Source organism: Saccopteryx leptura, chromosome 1, assembly GCF_036850995.1.
Source record: "Saccopteryx leptura isolate mSacLep1 chromosome 1, mSacLep1_pri_phased_curated, whole genome shotgun sequence".
NCBI classification, from domain to species: Eukaryota; Metazoa; Chordata; class Mammalia; order Chiroptera; family Emballonuridae; genus Saccopteryx; species Saccopteryx leptura.
This window is the reverse complement of record NC_089503.1, coordinates 308,540,797-308,558,965: the sequence shown is the minus strand read 5'-3', so window position 1 is coordinate 308,558,965 and position 18,169 is coordinate 308,540,797.

Below are 18,169 nucleotides of genomic sequence, written 5' to 3'. Positions count from 1 at the left end.
AGCATTCTAGTTAGAGAAAGGCCCAGCAGAGGGTAGGTTTCTCATGAGTGCAGGATGGGGACTGAGGTTCCAGGAGCTCTGAGCCTCTCACAACCAAAATCAGCAGCCAAAATTTCTTCTTCAAAGCTTCATACCTTGGCCTTGATGTATTTTGAAACTGAAAACAGACCAGGAAAAATAACTCCATTAGCTTTCAATTACTTATTATGTTATGAGGAACCGAGAGATGGTTCCGAAAGTCCTGAGCATATACCAAGGTTTGGGGAAAGCTATGAGGAATGGAATTAGTTCTAAAAATAAAATTTGACTATAGAATTCTAGAACGGTGTTGAACTTGAAGGTATGCAGAACCGAGTTCAAATTCAAGCCATTCCACAGTTAGCTATGTGACCTTGGCCAAGTCCTTTCACCCCTTTGAACCCAAATTTCCTTCTATGTAAAATTGGGATAATAATACTCATTATTTTTTTTAATACTCATTAATTTTTATTATTAAGGTTCCCTCACTTTAAAATCCACTATCAAATGAGGTAGTGGACAGAAAAGTTCTTCCTAATAAATTTCCCACTGGAGAGTTATGAGAGAAACCCAACTCAAACTAGCTGAAGCTGTATAAAGGAACTTATTGGCCATGTAATAAAAAAAACAGTGATGAAGTGTCTTCAGGCTTAGCTGGATCCAGGAGATAAAGCCATATTTTTCTGGCTGTCCTACCATCTCTCATATCAGCTTCACTCTAAGCTTACCTAATTTATTTTAGAGAGAGAGAGAGAGATGGAGGGACAGACAGACATGAAGGGAGAGAGATGAGAAGCAACAACTTGTAGTTGTATCATCTTAGTTGTTCATTGATTGCTTTCTCATATGTGCCTTGACCAGGGGACTGTAGCCAAGCCAGTGACCCCTTGCTCAAGCTGGCAACCTTAGGGTCTTGCTAGTGACCTTGGGCTTCAAGCTAGCAACCTTTGAGCTCAAGCCAGTGACCATGGGGTCATGTCTATGATCCTACACTCAAGCCAGTGATCCTACACTCAACTGGTGAGTCTGCGCTCAAGCCGGCAACCTCGGGATTTTGAACCTGGGTCCTCAGTATCCCAGGCTGACACTCTACCCACTGCACCACCACCTGGTCAGGCAAAGCTGACCGAATTTTCTACTACTGCATATACTGGTAGTTTCTTCCACGTGGCCAGAGAAGATGGTCATCAACTGCAACAAATAAATTTCCTCCTAGCCTGACTCCTGTCCCCCTAGTCCCTACCCCATACATCATCATATCAATCCCAGGGGAAATTCTCAATGGCACTGTTTTGACCATGGACCAATCACTGTTTTCGGGAAATGATCCAGCCTGAGTTACTTACTAACCTCCTAACTATGGATGGGCAGGGTAGGTGGATTTTATGACTGACAGCTCCAGGAAATCTACATGTCTAGAGGAGAGGCAAGGGCAGGAATAAAAGTTCTGGGCAGCCTGACCAGGCAGTGGCGCAGTGGATAGAGCGTCGGACTGGGATGCAGAGAATCCAGGTTCAAGACCCTGACGTCACCAGCTTGAGCACGGGCTCATCTGGTTTGAGCAAAAGCTCACCAGCTTGGACCCAAGGTTGTTGGCTCAAGCAAGGGGTTACTCGGTCTGCTGTAGCCCCCCGGTCAAGGCACATATAAGAAAGCAATCAATGAACAACTAAGGTCTCGCAATGAAAAACTGATGATTGATGTTTCTCATCTCTCTCTGTTCCTGCCTGTCTGTCTCTATCTATCCCTCTCTCTGTCCCTGTAAAAAAAAAAAAAAGTTCTGGACAGTCCAAAACCAGAGCTGGCCAGCCTGGGTCTGTTTGCAGAAGGCCCAGTTGCCTCATGAGAGAGACAATGTCAAATGAGCTGGGGCTACCACATGGTCCTTCACACAGTCGAGGAATAATACATGCTGCCTCTGCAGTTTGTCATGTTCTCCGCATGTCCACTGCATTTTCAACACCTTGCAATAATTGAGAAATTGCCAGCTTCATGAGATCTTTTCTCGCCATGGCAGGATGTAGAAACATTGGCTTCCCAGCCTTCTTTAAGCTAAGGCACTGGCAGGTGACCCCCAATCCACCAATCAGACTCACCCAGGGGAGACTTGAATAAGGCAGCGAGAACTTGAGGGAAGAGGCTCTGTGCTGTGAGGGTGGCTGTGGGTTCTCAGTTTAGGGTGAAATTCCTGATGCAGACATGTCCTAGAGGAGTGCAGTAGCAGTGGCATTTTGCTCACCCTGCTGTTTGTATGGCCATTTCAGGGCATTGATCTTGGAAGCTTAGCCTCGATCCAAGCCTGCCAGTCCCTCAACCAATTCTGTGAGTTCATATCCTTTTAATAAGCTCCTTTTCTGCTTAATCAGCCAGCGAGTGTTTCTGTTACTTGCAATGAAAAGCCCTGATTGGTAGATATTCTAATCCTCTTGGGGCAGGTACTGAATGAGAGAGGTCCCCTGGAGAGACAGTGCTCCCCATTTGCCACAGAAGGCCCAATAGGGATTGGAAAGGCAGGGAAACTTAAGGCAGACCAGCACGATGCCGCCAAATTGCCAGCTAGCCTGGTGCCAGCCTCAGGATCTAAAGGATGGCCGATATGAAGACAACACTAAGTCAGATGAAAAAGCAATGTGAGTGGATGTGCATGGATGACCTAGCATTATTTATTTATGAATGTATTTATTTTTATTGAGGCAAATTCACATAACATAAATTAGCCATTTTAAAATGTACAATTCAGTGGCATTTAGTACATTCACAATGTTTTGTGCAACTGTCATCTCTAATTCCAAAACATCTTCACCACCCCTCAAAGGAGACCCATTAAGCACTCACTCCCCATTTCCTCCTCCCCTTAGTCCTTAGCAACCATTAGTATGCTTTCTTTATCTGTAAATTTACCTATTCTGGTTATTTCATACAATATGTGACATTGTGTGTCTGGATTCTTTCACTTAGCATGTTTTTTTAGATTCATCCATGTTATAGCATGTATCAATACTTCATTTTTTATGGTTGACTAATACTCTATTGTATGATATGCCACATTTTTGTTCACCCATTCATCAGTTGATGGACATTTGAATTGTCTTTACCTTTTGACTATTGTGAATAGTGCTGCCACCTAAGAAAAGTAAGGTAGAACTCTTGGAGTCTTGTGGGTCAATGTCAGTGACCCAGCCCCAAGGCAATGCCACTAGCAACATCTTCAGTCTGGAACAGAAACACTGTCAGAATCTAGGAGCTTCCTGGTGAATCCTGGGGTGATCCAAGGACACAAGACAGGCAGGAGGGAGAAGAAAAGGTCTCTCGTGGTAGCTAAGGAGCACATGTGAGCTGCTCTGGGACTTTGAAGCGGAAGTGGTGGGTCTGAAGAGGGAATTTCAGTCATTTTGCCTGTGACCAGTATAGCATAGTAGCATAGTCATTAAAGTACAGCTTTGGAAGCAAACAGGCGGGTCTTGAATCCTGACTCTCACTCACCAGCCATGGAACACTGGGGCAATTATTTTATCCTCCCAGGTCTCAGTTCCTCTTTTGTAATGGGACTAGTAACCATCCATTTAGCACAAGGTTGTTGTTAGATAATGTAAGTAAACCATAATAATGGATGGACACCTGATAACCTCTTACAATAACATAGTATTACTCTTATTATTACGGTTCGGTCAATGTGATTATATCTCTATTTTCTGTTGCACCCTGAACTAGATATAGGATGTTAACATGGTATAGTTGATGTGACCCTCCTTAGCCCATGAACTTGGGAATGTAAAAATGTCTTTCATCATTTTTTGATATCTGAACTAGATTTCTTTACTGATTCTCTATTCTCTTTGATGATGGAAACTTATATTTATATCAGTCTATTTGGGGTTTTCCAACTCTCCCCAGGTTGGCAGCTAGCCATTGGAGGGGACTCACATTAAACCAAGCCCTAGGGAGTGGTGTCACCACCACCACCACCCACACACACACACAGGTATCTGTCTGGTCTTTGGTCATTGTATCAGTTAGGGTTCAGCTCGAGAAACAAAACCAGTAGGATATACAGTATTGAGATTTATTGGAAGGAGTTGGTTTATGCAATTGTGGGAGCTAGCTAGACAAGTTCGAAATTTGTAAGGCAGGTTGTCAAGAAGGCTGCAACTGTGGCCCATGGGTGGAATTTCTTCTTGTGGGGTGGGGGGGGTGGGGGGAGCTTCAGTTATGCTCCTAAAGCCTTTCAACTGATTGAATCAGACTCACCCAAGTGATTTAAGATAATTTCTCTTACTTAAACTGATTATGTGGACAAATCAGAGCTACAAAATATGTTCACAGCCACATCTCATGTTTCATTAACTGGGGGCGATAGCCTACCCAAAGTGACACATAAAACTGATCATCACAATCATCAACCCAATCTCTGCTGTCCTCCCCAGCCAGCCTCCTCACAAGTGGAAGGAGCCTGGCTGCTGGGAGGGGTGGGGGCAGCTAGCCTGGGCTTGAATCCTACTCTGTCACTAGTAGCTGTGGGACATTGGGCAAATTACTTGACCTCCTTAAGTCAGGCTATGGAATGGGGATAATAATACTGTCTACCTCATATGGTTGTTGTGAGGATCAAATGGGCAAAAACATGCAAAAAGTGCGTAGAACAATCGCTGACACAAATATTCTCTCTCCTCCTGCCCCAGCCCCATGCTGGATGCACGAATTCTGGGGTCCTCTAGCGTCGTTGAGATAGCTGCTCTCAGATCTCTGAATTTACGAGGGGGTTGTACCATTTCCCTGCCCTGAGCACAGGACAACGCAGACAAAGTGGCGGGAAGAAAAGACAGTTAAGCTCAAGGGCGGTTCGACCCAAACTGGTCCTGGCAGGGCGTGCGTGCGCCCCCTAGAGGATATATGGGGAAATAATAAGAAATCATCGTTTGGGATACTGGCAGCTTTGCTGTGTAATAAGAGGGTAACACAAAGGGAAGTTTTCTTCTCCATCTTACTTCCAAAGAAAACTTTGAAGGTATTTCCCGGGCCACCACATGCTCTAAGGTGGAGGCCCAGCAGATCTTTACACAGAGGAAAGGCGCCAACAGAGGACTTGCCTCTAGGGGGCGCGACAGAGCTTCGGCTGCTGCTCTCACAGACGGTGCGCTGTCCCGGAATGTGGCACGTGTCCGCGCCCCTGCGAGTTCTTGGAAAACCCGCGGAAAACATTGCTCTGCCTGTAACGCAATGGGTGGGGATCTCGACAGTTTGTGATTCGGAGTATTACTGCGGCTGTGACTTAATTTGCCCTGCCAGCCTGGAGGACAACAGTCATGTGACCCTCTCGTTTCCCAGGAAGGCTATGAGTTCCTTGGAACAGGCTTGTGGTACCTCTGCCTCCTCTTCCTCCCCAACTTTAGTCCTTGAATAAATACGTCCTTAGTTTTGATTGTGCCTGTCTAGCTCTTCCCTCATGTAGCTAGGGAGCTTTAATTAGCCTCTGCAGACCACTCGGAGATGCCTGGCTGGAAGGCAGCCCTTGTGAATACTCAGGGTCCCATGGTTAAAGAACCTGCTATTACATTACCTGGGGATCGATCACCTGGCTTGGCCTCTCTACTAATGAGGCTTAATTTATGTCCAGGTGACTGACACTGGCCAGAGTAGGCTGGAGGGACAGGATGATACCTCGTGGGGTTTTGTTAAAATGCTCCCCCCCTTCACTAATTCTCAGGCTAGAGTTTTCTAGATCAAACTGGTGCCCTCAGACTCCAGTCCTAGCTGGGAGGTCAAGAGGCAGTTCCTGTCTCCTAACCACCAGGCCTCTCAATGAGTTCATCAGGACTTCATGCAAATTAGGCCCCCCAGACCTCCTCCATTTATGAAGACAGGCTGGTTGGGGTCAGGGAAGGCTCTTGAGTTTTGAAAATAAACAGACCTGAGACCAGGGCTGGAATCTTGTTTCTGCTAATAACACTACTACCCTGGTTAGTTCGTAATTTCTATGAGCCTCAGTTTTCTCTTCTATAAGATGGGCATCATAATACCTACCTTAGGATTAAAGAAGATGTATGTGAAATGCCTAGTGCAGAACCTGGCATTAAATATTAAATAAAGCTACCCTAGCTGGGTAGCTTGGTTGGTAAAGCATCATCCAGATATGGAGACATTGCTGGTTTGGTCCCCCGTCAGGGCTGATAGAGGAATATGTCAATGTTTCTGTCTTTCTGTCTCTCTCCTTCCTGCTCTCTAAAATCAATCAATAATTTTTCAATTAAAAAAATTAATGATCCCCTCAACAAAGTTCTAGTTTTCTACATTGGGAAGATTAAGAAGGTCATTCTGGATTTTTTAAGCCTTATGTGCTCCCTGGATGGCCAGTTAATTTGTGGGGTAGAGATGTTTTGAAAAATATGGAAGCGTTGCTTGTTAGTCCTAATGGTTTAGTCAGTACTCAGATGCTTGATCGGAGATTTTTGCCCACCAAGGGACTAGGGAAAGAACAGCGAGGAATTCTCACCCCCATAGAAGTGGCACCCAATACCAGAAGGTGTGGATTAGGATATCAAAATTTAGCATAGGGGCCTTGGTAGCTCCTGCTACCTCAATAATGCATTGTGCAGAGCCAATTACTTGGAAATCAGATAATCCTGTATGGGTAGACCAATGGCCCCTTTCTCAGGAGAAACTTAGGGCAGCTGCTCAATGGTACAAGAGCAGCTACAGCTTGGGCACATTGAACCATCTAATAGCCCAGGGAATACACTTCCATATTTTGATCTTGTTGCCTCCTGGATTATCAAGGGGCATAGGCGACCCTTACAGTTTATAGGTTTTGAGCCTCAAAATTATTGTTGTTCCTTTTTTCAAAGGACCAACAACAATGGCTCTGGGAAACTTCCACTAAATGGCAAATCGTTCTTGCAAATCAATGGACAACTTTATACTGAAACTGTCAACTTAAAATCAGCTCAAAGACTAGAATTATATGCCATTATCACGGCTTTTCAGCATTTGCCATATTCCCCCTTTAATCTATATACAGACAGCAAATATTTACTTATGGTGTTTCCACTATAAAGACTGCTGTCTTAGGGACAAATGCTGATGAACTATTTCAGCAGTTCCTCCTTCTTCAAAGACTTGTATGTCAACATAGAGCTCCATGTTTTATAGGACATACTCGAGCTCACTCCATGCTCCCTGGAGCACAAGGGAATGCCCTTGTTGATCAAGCTACCCAAAAGAAAATTATTTGGAGCAACCATGACAGATCGAGCAATTCAGTCTCATACTATTCATCACCAGAACGCTGCAGCCCTGTGTAAACAGTTTCAACTTTCTCAGGAAGCAGCAAGGCAGATTGGTAAATCCTGTCCAAGGTGTCCTATACTATAATCTGTCCCTTTGTTTGGAGTTAACCCTCAAGGACCCCTACCAGGACAACTTTGGCAAATGGATGTTACTCATATACCTTCATTTGGCAAACAGTCCTATGTCCACGTTACAGTGGATACATATTCTGGATTTATAGTGACCTCTGTCAGAACAGGAGAGGTTGCTAAGCATGTTATAGCTCATTGTCTGTATGCATTGTTCTATTATTAGATTTCCTAAACTAGTTAAACTGACAATGCTCCTGCATATGGAGCAAAAGCATTTACTGTATTTTGTCAAACCTTTTGAATTATGTGTATTTCTTACAATCTTTAAAGTCAAGGTATTATTAAAGTGTACCCAGCAAATATTTTAAGGTCAATTTTAAAAAATTTAAAAGGGAGGAGTCATATCCTGGAACTCCTATGGGTCTACCATATCATGCTTTTTACTTAAAAAATTTTAAATTTCTTTTGAATGCTGATGAACAGGAGATGCCAAATTTTTTTCTCCTGCAAACTTCTACCTTCTTTTATTTGATTGAGCTAATAACACTGTTTTGTCTTTTTCCAAATAGCTCCAGATATACGGAAAAGGTTTATATAGGCAGATGGGGATCCTCAAACCCCTCAGCGAGATCTTCTGAGCATGGCTTTTAAGATACCAAGAGGCAGAAAAAGCCCAATAGAGATCAGGTGAACTACCAGCTTTTAGGATATTCCCTTAAAGGCTCCACCGCCCCAAAGGGGTCTCATAGGATGCCATCTGGGTCCTGCTTTAATAGTGGAAAGGAAGGTTATTGAGCTAAAGCCTGCCAGACTTACATGCCTCTGCTGTGAGGAAACAGGGACACTGAAAGGTAGGCTTTCCCCTCGCTCCTCTAAGGGAGGGTTCAGTCTCTTCCAGCCCTGCTCCAGCCACCTATGACCTAACCTTGCCCAGAATGCCACTGAAGGCTGAAGGTGCCCAGGGCCATCAGCCCCATCTACGACACTGTGGACAAGCCTAGGGTATTTCTTCCAAGAAGCAGGTAAACTGATCTCATTTGCACAAGGGCCACTTAACTATGTCTTGCCTGAATAGTCAGGTTTTTTATTCTTCCTGCGAAGATCTCTGTTGTGGGGGTTGATAGTCCTATTTTCTGCTGCTTTGTTTAATATATAGTGTTTCCTTTATTCCTCCTACCTCAATGCCCCACTCATATTTCAGGCTGGGACCTACTCCTAATTTAGAGCTCTCTTTCCCCCTTTTGCCAACTTCTATTATGAATCTACCTTTGCCACCCAGCTTAGTGTATCCCAAGGTTCTCTTTACCACGCCACAGTCGCAGAGCTCCAGAGAAAAGCAACCTGGTCTCATCTCTCCAGGCAGAGGAGAACAGAAGCTCCATCTCCACACATGCTGCAGATGGCCTTTCCAGTCTACCTGAATCATTACCAGCTGGAAGCAGCGGTCATTGGGACTTTGACGTGAGCTGCAAAGTATAGAATTGTGACAACAATTCCAGTGCCATGCGGACTTTTCCTGGATGTGGACTTTTCCTGGACTTCTGCTCCTTGTGACAGCTCCTAATGGACTGAACTGGGGTTGGGTTGCATTTTTCAGGGATTTGGCATGGTGATGATGCCAACTTGGATTTGGTGAACATGTTAAGGACACCACTCTTTTATAGATTCTTGCTGTGGCCAAGAGTTTGCTTAAAGGCTTTAAACACTGTAAAAAAAAAAAAAAAAAAAAAAAATATATATATATATATATATATGTATATATATGTATATATAAGTCTTTTTTTTAATTTTTTTTATTATTTATTTATTCATTTTAGAGAAGAGAGGGAGAGACAGAGAGAGAGAAGGAGGGGAGGAGCTGGAAGCATCAACTCCCATATGTGCCTTGACCAGGCAAGCCCAGGGTTTCGAACCGGCAACCTCAGCATTTCCAGGTCGACGCTTTATCCACTGTGCCACCACAGGTCAGGCTAGAAGTCTTGATAAAGAAGATGTGGCACATATACACCATAGTATACTATTCATCCATAAAAAATGATGACATTGGATCATTTACAACAAAATGGTGGGATCTTTTTTTTTTTAATTTTTTATTTATTATTATTTTTTTACAGGGACAGAGAGAGAGTCAGAGATAGGGATAGACAGGGACAGACAGGCAGAAACGGAGAGAGATGAGAAGCATCAATCATCAGTTTTTCGTTGGGATTCCTTAGTTGTTCATCGATTGCTTTCTCATATGTGCCTTGACCGCGGGCCTTCAGCAGACTGAGTAACCCCCTGCTCGAGCCAGCGACCTTGGGTCCAAGCTGGTGAGCTTTTTTCGGCTCAAGCCAGATGAGCCCGCGCTTAAGTTGGCAACCTCGGGGTCTCGAACCTGGGTCCTTCCACATCCCAGTCCGACGCTCTATTCACTGCGCTACCACCTGGTCAGGCAGGTGGGATCTTTATACGGAGTGAAATAAGTAAATCAGAAAAAAACAAGAACTGCATGATTTCATACATTGGTGGGACATAAAAACGAGACTAAGAGACATGGACAAGAGTGTGGTGGTTACGGGGTGCGGGGGGGGGGGGAAGGGAAGGAGGGAGAGGGGGTGGGGGAGGGGCACAAAGAAAATTAGATAGAAGGTGACAGAGGACAATCTGACTTTGGGTGATGGGTATGCAACATAATTGAATGACAGGATAACCTGGACATGTTTTCTTTGAATATATGTACCCTGATTTATTGATGTCACCCCATTAAAATTAATAAAAATTTATTTATTAAAAAAGAAGAAGAGCCTGACCTGTGGTGGCGCAGTGGATAAAGCATCAACTTGGAATGCTAAGGTCACTGGTTCGAAGCCCTGGGCTTGCCTGGTCAAGGCACATATGGGAGTTGATGCTTCCTGCTCCTCCCCCCCTTCTCTCTCTCTCTCTCTCTCTCTCTTCTCTAAAAAATAAATAAATAAAAATAATTAAAAAAAAAAAAAGAAGAAGAAACAGTTTCACAATTAAAATTGTATTTCAAATGCCAAAATAAATAAATAAATAAATGAGAAATAAAGTCACTTAATAACACAATAATTTAAAAAATATATTAAAGCCAAGAAATATTTGTTGCATAAATGAATAATTTATTTCTATATAAATATATATTTACTTATGTATAAATTAAGTAATCAATTAATATTGTAGATAAGTAGACTCTTTTTTTTCCTTTTCTTTTTACAGAGACAGAGAGAGAGTCAGAGAGAGGGATAGATAGGGACAGACAGACAGGAACAGAGAGAGATGAGAAGCATCAATCATTAGTTTTTCGTTGCAACACCTTAGTTGTTCATTGATTGCTTTCTCATATGTGCCTTGACCTTGGGGCTACAACAGACCGAGTAACCCCTTGCTCAAACCAGTGACCTTGGGTCCAAGCTGGTGAGCTTTTTCTCAAACCAAATGAGCCTGTGCTCAAGCTGGCGACCTCAGGGTCTCGAACCTGGGTCCTCCGTGTCCCAGTCCGACGCTCTATCCACTGTGCCACTGCCTGGTTAGGTGATAAGTAGACTCTTAACACCATAGACTCAAAGAACTGGGAGCACCTAGAGATTGTGGCCCAACCCTTTCATACTAGGTGTTCAAGGTCTTTCCAGCTGCATTTATCATGGCAGAGTAGTTAAGATGCAGACTATAAGACCAAACCACTTGGTTTTCAAACTCCTGGTGCAGCACTAACTAAATGTGTGATCTTGGACAAGTTACTTAATCTCTCTTTGCCTCAGTTCCCTGATCTATAAAATAGGCATAATGGTGTCTACTTCATGGGTTGCTGAAAAGATTAATGAAAGGGTACCTGAAAAACATTTAGGGCAATTTACAGTAAGGGCTCAGCTAGTGGCCACCATTGCATCAGGTAGCACCAGGGATTGTGCCAGATAGATAATCTCATCCAGAGGCTAGTGGTTCGAAAGTTTGTTGTTTTTTAAACAAAAATTTATGTAGATCTCAAATCATGCATTCATTCATTTGTCCAGCAAAAAAATATTGGATGTCTACGCTGGGTCAGGCTTCATCTAGGTGGGAACACAGAATTCAAGCATCTCTTGAATATCAAAAGGCATACATGCTACTGGAGGGAAGCATAAAATATACAAAAAACAAAAATAAATGTATAACACAGGTGATGATAAAGGCTAAACAGAAGAGTGAGGCTGGGTAAGGGGGTTACAGAGAGATGTGGGAAGGAAATTTGTCTATGGGAAGGCGTCTCTGATAAGGAGACATTGGAGCAGAGATTTGAAGCAAGTAGAAGAGTGAGACATGGGAATACTTGGGGGAAGGGCATTCCAGAAAGAGGGAATGCCAGTGTGTGGCCCTGAGGTAGGAGGATGCTTAGCATGGTCAGTGGTCAGCACGGAGGCCAGCCTGACTGGAGGAGAAGGTGGTAAAAAATGAGGTCAGAGAGGTACCTGAGGATGGTGAAGGGTGGTTGGACTATGGAAATATTTATTTTTATTATTTTAAAGATTTTATTTATTAATTTTAGAGGAGAGAGAGAAAGAAAGAGAGGGAGGTAGAGAGAGAGAGAACAGGGAAGGAGCAGGAAGCATCAACTCCCATATGTGCCTTGACCGGGCAAGCCCAGGGTTTTGAACCGGCAACCTCAGTGTTCCAAGGCGATGCGTTATCCACTGCGCCACCACAGGTCAGGCTATGGAAATATTTTTAATGTGCTGGCTGATAGGATTTGCTCCTGGGTTTAAGGGTTCCAAAGTGTTTAGCCACAGCAACTAGAAGAATGGAGTTGATGTTGTTGTTAAGATGGGGATGACTTTAAGGAACAGGTTTGGTTGGGGGAAATCGGGGATCTACTTTGAGACTCAAGCTTGATGTGCATCAGCCAGGTTGACCCAGAGTAAGAGGAAGGTAGATGAAATGCTTGGCTGTAGTAGGAGCAATGGTTGGGGTTAGGGTGGGCCAACAACCAACAGCCTTGATTTTTCTACTTCTGGAATGTTCCTTGCAAAAGTCCTATCCTCTCCCACTGCCACATCCATTGTCTCCTTATCACTTCTCACTCCCCAACCGAGACACCTGCCAGCAGCCTGGTCCCACTCTACATGGCCTCCACACTGCTTTTAGAAGGATCTTTCTAGAACAAAATCTCTCCTTTTGTTCAAATCTGCCACTGACTTCTCCTTGCTTGTAGCAATGGTTCTCAAACTTTTTGGTCTCAGAACTTCTTTGCAGGTTTAAAAGTTATTGAGAACCCCAAAGAGTTTTTGTTTATGTGAGCTATATCTATCAACGTTTACCATATTAGAAATTGAAAGTGAGAATATTTTAAATATTTATTTATTAATTAAAAAATAAAAAAGGAAACCTATTGTATGTGAATATTTTTGTGAAAAGATAGCTAAATTTTTCAAAACAAAAATAATCAGCAACCAGTGTAGCATTGTTGTACAGCTTTGCAAATCTTTTCATTGTTTGGCTTAAGTAGGAAACAACTTGATTCTCATCTTTGCTTCCAAAATCAATCTGTTGCAATATTTTTTTTTCGGATGAAATTTGTGAGGAAAAATTGGACCTCACACAAATATCCATTTGGTAAAATAAACGTATTTTAATAGCCTTTTCAGATAGTTGTGAATACTCTTTAATACTGTGCCAAAATTCAACAAATGGTAGTTTATGATTTATTTATTTATTTTAAATAGACTTTATTAGGGTGACATTGGTTAATTATATTACATAGGTTTCAGGTGTACCATTTCTTTTTTTCTCTTTTTTTATTTATTTATTTTAGTGAGAAAGGAAGGGAAAGAGAGAGAAAGAAAAAAAGAGAGAGACAGGAACATTGAGCTGTTCTAGTACATGCCCTGACCGGGGATCGAACCAGCAACGTCTGAGCTTCAGAATGATGCTCTAACCAACTCAGCTGTCTGATCAGAGCAGGTGTACCATTTCATAACACATCATCTGTACACTGCACCAGGCACTTACCGTCCCAAGTCAAGTCTCCTTCCATCACCATTTATCCCCCTTTCCCCTTTTCTCCCTCCCCTGTCTCCCCTTCCCCTCCGTAGTCACACTGTTGTCAGTGTCGATGACCTTTTCAAATGGTAGGTTTTTAATAGATTATTTGCAGTGTGGAATCTGAAACCATATCGAGGAATGTTTCTTACTATTATATTAAATTCCATTGATTTATCTTACATATTAATAGATCTTTTATCCATATGATTTTAGAGCATCATGCACTAGTCCTGTTAAAAGATACTGACTCAACTGACTTATGCACATCTTTGAATTGTTGACACATCCCATTGCTATAGTGAAAAATCTCATTAGTTAATATTATCACTGATAGTACCATTGATCTCATCAGAAAATTCTTTCAATATTGAGAAGCTGTCAAATACATGGTGTGAAATTTCCAACATTTTACATTTTGCTCAAAAATTCAAATTTTATTGGCAACAAATAACTGTCAGTTGATTTCCTTGATGTGACAAGCTCACTGCATTCATTTTCAAGAAAATGCCTGCCAAATACCAAAATCTGAATAACCATATATATATTTTTTAATAACCGTATTTTCTTAGCGGTTGTTCATTAAAGTGAACATGGTGTTCCATGAAAAAATGTCTAGTTTCACCTGCAACTCAAACAACTGCAGAAGAGCTTTTCCTGGAGATCATCATGGTACTTTGTTGCTGAGCAGAATTGCTTTAGGCATATTCCTTTCATTCATATGTACCATTAGAAAGGCATGCACTCAATGGTCAAGGCTTAGTATATATAATAATTTTACTATTTTATCAAGAATTTGTTTTCCATGATAGCATTTATTTAACAGTACTTTAAAATTTTTATTTTTTAATTACAGTTTACATTCAATATTATTTTTAATTAGTTTCAGGTATATAGTGCTGTGGTTAAACAATCATATACTTTACACAGTGTTCCTGGCACCACACATAGTTACATTATTGACTATATTACCAATGCTGTACTTTACATCCCTGTGACTATTTTGTAACTACCAATTTGTACTGCTTAACCTTTCACCTTTTTCTAAAATTTATTTTATCTTATTTAGATTTTATTTATTGATTTTTAGAGAGAAAGAGAGAGAAAGTTGTGGGGGGAGCAGGAAACATCAACTTGTAGTAGTTGTTTCTTATATGTGCCCTGACCAGGTAAGACCAGGCAACCATCAGTCTGTTCTCTGTATCTATTAGTATTTTAATTTTGTTTGTCACTTATTTTGTTCTTTAGATTCCACATAGAAGTGAAATTATATGGTATTTGTCTTTCTCTGTCTGACTTATTTCACTTAGTATAATACACTTTACTCTAAGTTCATCCATACTGTCACAAATGGTAAGATTTCATTCTTTTTTATGGCAGAGTAATGTTCCATTGTATATATGTACCACCACTTTTTTATTCACTCATCTGCAAATGGGCACTTGGGTGGTTTCTGTATCTTGGATATTGTAAATGACACTGCAATGAACATGGGGGGGGGATCATCAAGGATATTATTCTTAAGTAAAGCAAGCTTTTTTTTTTCTTTTCTTTTTTTCCCTGAAGCTAGAAACCGGGAGAGACAGTCAGACAGACTCCCGCATGCGCCCGACCGGGTTCCACCCAGCACGCCCACCAGGGGCGACGGTCTGCCCACCAGGGGGCGATGCTCTGCCCCTCTGGGGCGTCGCTCCGCTGCGACCAGAGCCATTCCAGCGCCTGGGGCAGAGGCCAAGGAGCCATCTTTGCTCCAATGGAGCCTCGGCTGAGGGAGGGGAAGAGAGAGACAGAGAAGAAGGATAGGGGGAGGGGTGGAGAAGCAGATGGGCGCCTCTCCTGTGTGCCCTGGCCGGGAATTGAACCCGGGACTTCTGCACGCCAGGCCGATGCTCTACCACTGAGCCAACCGGCCAGGGCAGTAAAGCAAGCTTTTTAAAAAATAATTGCAAGTGCCCATTGGTGAAACATGAAATGTCTGCCTACCTGTACAGTTTGGTTCCTGTTAAAGCACCAGCAGTTTTACTCAACATTGCTTTTGCATTATAGCATATGTCAACAACGTTTTTAAAAAGTAGATACAGCCTGACCTGCGGTGGCGCAGTGGATAAAGCATCGACCTGGAACACTGAGGTCGCTGATTCAAAACCCTGGGCTTGCCTGGTCAAGGCACATATGGGAGTTGATGCTTTCTCCTCCTCCCCCCTTCTCTTTCTCTCTCTCTCTCCTTCCCCCTCCCTAAAATGAATAAATATAAAATTAATAAATAATTTTTTTAAAGTAGATACATAATATGATAATGCTTTTGACTTCTTGGACTCCTTGAAAGTGTTGTGGAATCACATTCTGAGAAATGCTATTCTATAGGGTGAGTCCCAAATTTCTTGGGGTGGCCCAGACAGCTCTCTATGACCTGCTGCTGCCAACCCTCCCCACCCCAGCCCCATCTCTCCTACCATTACATTCCTACTAAAGTTCATGCTTTAGCAGGGAAGGGTAGACTCACCCTGTGGGAAGAAGTCGGCTCTAGAACCCAAATCAAGGAAACAAAGTGGCATTTTTTTATGCTTCAAACCTCTGGGCCTGCCTGACCTGTGGTGGCGCAATGGATAAAGCGTCGACCTGGAAATGCTGAGGTCTCTGGTTCGAAACCCTGGGCTTGCCTGGTCAAGGCACATATGGAAGTTGATGCTTTCCAGCTCCTCCCCACCTTCTCTCTCTGTCTCTTCTCTCTCTCTCTCTCTCTCTCTCTGTCTCTCCCTCTCCTCTCTAAAAAAATAAATAAATAAATAAAACTATAAACCTCTGGGCCTTTGCTTGAGTTGTTCATCCTGAACAGACTTTTGACTTTGAGGGCTCCCTAGAACTCCCTTTCCTTTCTAGTGAGCTTCTTGTTCATTCTTCAAGGTATAGCTCAAACATCACCTCCTCTGTGAAGCCTTCCAGTCCAGTCTATACACACAGTACTTTGTACACACTTCATTCATAGAACTTAATGTACAGTATTGTAGAGGTTCACAGGGGCTGATCAACAACTCTGAATCCCCAAGCTGAAAACTGGACTTGGTTTGTTAAATCATCTGGTTTTGAAACCCGCCTTGGATAGATGTCAAGCTATTTATAGTCTTTCTTTTTTTTATAGCCTACTTAATATGAACACTCATACGTTTCACTGCGGCAATATGCACGTGTTTCGCTCTCATGCTTTGCTGCAGGCCCCACTGGCACGCTATGAGAATTATGGTACATGCCCTCTGTATTATCTTTCTAAAATCTGATAAATTCTGAAATCCAAGATCCATTTGACCCTCAAAGATTGTGGACTTGTATTCCATTCCCTTGAGTGTGTCCATCTCTTCTGCTGAACTGCTATCTGTGAAGATGAGTACCTGGCCCTAACCACATTTCTGTACCCAGATTTCAGCAGAGCTGGAATTTAAGGGGCAGACTGGACCTCAGAGTTTCAGGGTGGTGTTCAGGTTACAGTGACAGATTGAATTATATGTATATATTGATAATTTTGCTCCTTTCTGAAACCACTAAACCTTCTGGAAGAGGGCTTTTTGAAGGACATAATAAACCCACAATGTTGAGAAAACAGGATGGGAAACCACAGCCACAGGAGAGAGTGATGGGTAAGCAATCTGGTGGCCTGGGAAGCTGGGCCCAAAGCAGCCATGGGAAGAGTGGCGCACAAGCCGATTTATACAACAGACTGGGCCAAAGATGGGAGACCGGGCAGCCCAGGGCCTCTGTGGGTGACGGGGTGGGGGGTGCTGAAATAGGAAGAACTGGGTGAGCTATCAAGGAAGCAGTTAAGATCCTAGAAGCCCTCTCTCATTCCACGCTCCCCACACTCCCTACACTCCCCTGTAGGATCCTCCCCCATGCAGGGAGAAGGCTGGAAGATTATTCTCAGGAGAGGGTGAAGCAGAGCTTCTCTGAGTTGGGGACAGCAAACACAGTTGAGGACATGAGCATTGCACAGAAAACTGGGGTAAAGGAACCATGTGTGTTCTAATGCTGAATGTGGAAACACCACCTTGCCCCTCTGCATGGCTGCTGCAACTCTGGCAACCAAACCTTACTTTCCAGGAAGGGGTTTGGAAGAAGTGTAGCTTAAAGGAAAGATTTACAAACACTGACACCCTGGGTTTCCCAACAAATAAACCCAACAAGCCTACTTGGAAGCTCCAAATAGACAGTCCCCCATGCGCTAAAAGCTTCCATTTAGCTTTTTAGTTTTACATTGACCATAGAGCTAAGGAATACCTCATATCTGAGAAAGCCTTGAACATGGGAGAGGCCAAAAGGAACAGAATAAAAGCAACTTAGAGGACACAGACAACACGCAAGAAGTTCTTTTTTTAAAAGTATCCTGTTATTAACCGAATGTCTTTTTTTTTTTCAGAGACAGAGAGAGAGTCAGAGAAAGGGATAGATAGGGACAGACAGAAATGGAGAGAGATGAGAAGCATCAATCATTAGTTTTTCCTTGCGACACCTTAGTTGTTCATTGATTACTTTCTCATATGTGTCTTGACTGCGGGCCTTCAGCAGACCGAGTAACCCCTTGCTTGAGCCAGCGACCTTGGGTCCAAGCTGGTGAGCTTTGCTCAAACCAGATGAGCCCACGCTCAAGCTGGCGACCTTGGGGTCTTGAACCTGGGTCCTCCGCATCCCAGTCCAACGCTGTATCCCAGAGGTCAGAAACCTTTTTGACTGAGAGAGCCATGAACGCCACATATTTTAAAATGTAATTCTGTGAGAGCCATACAATGACC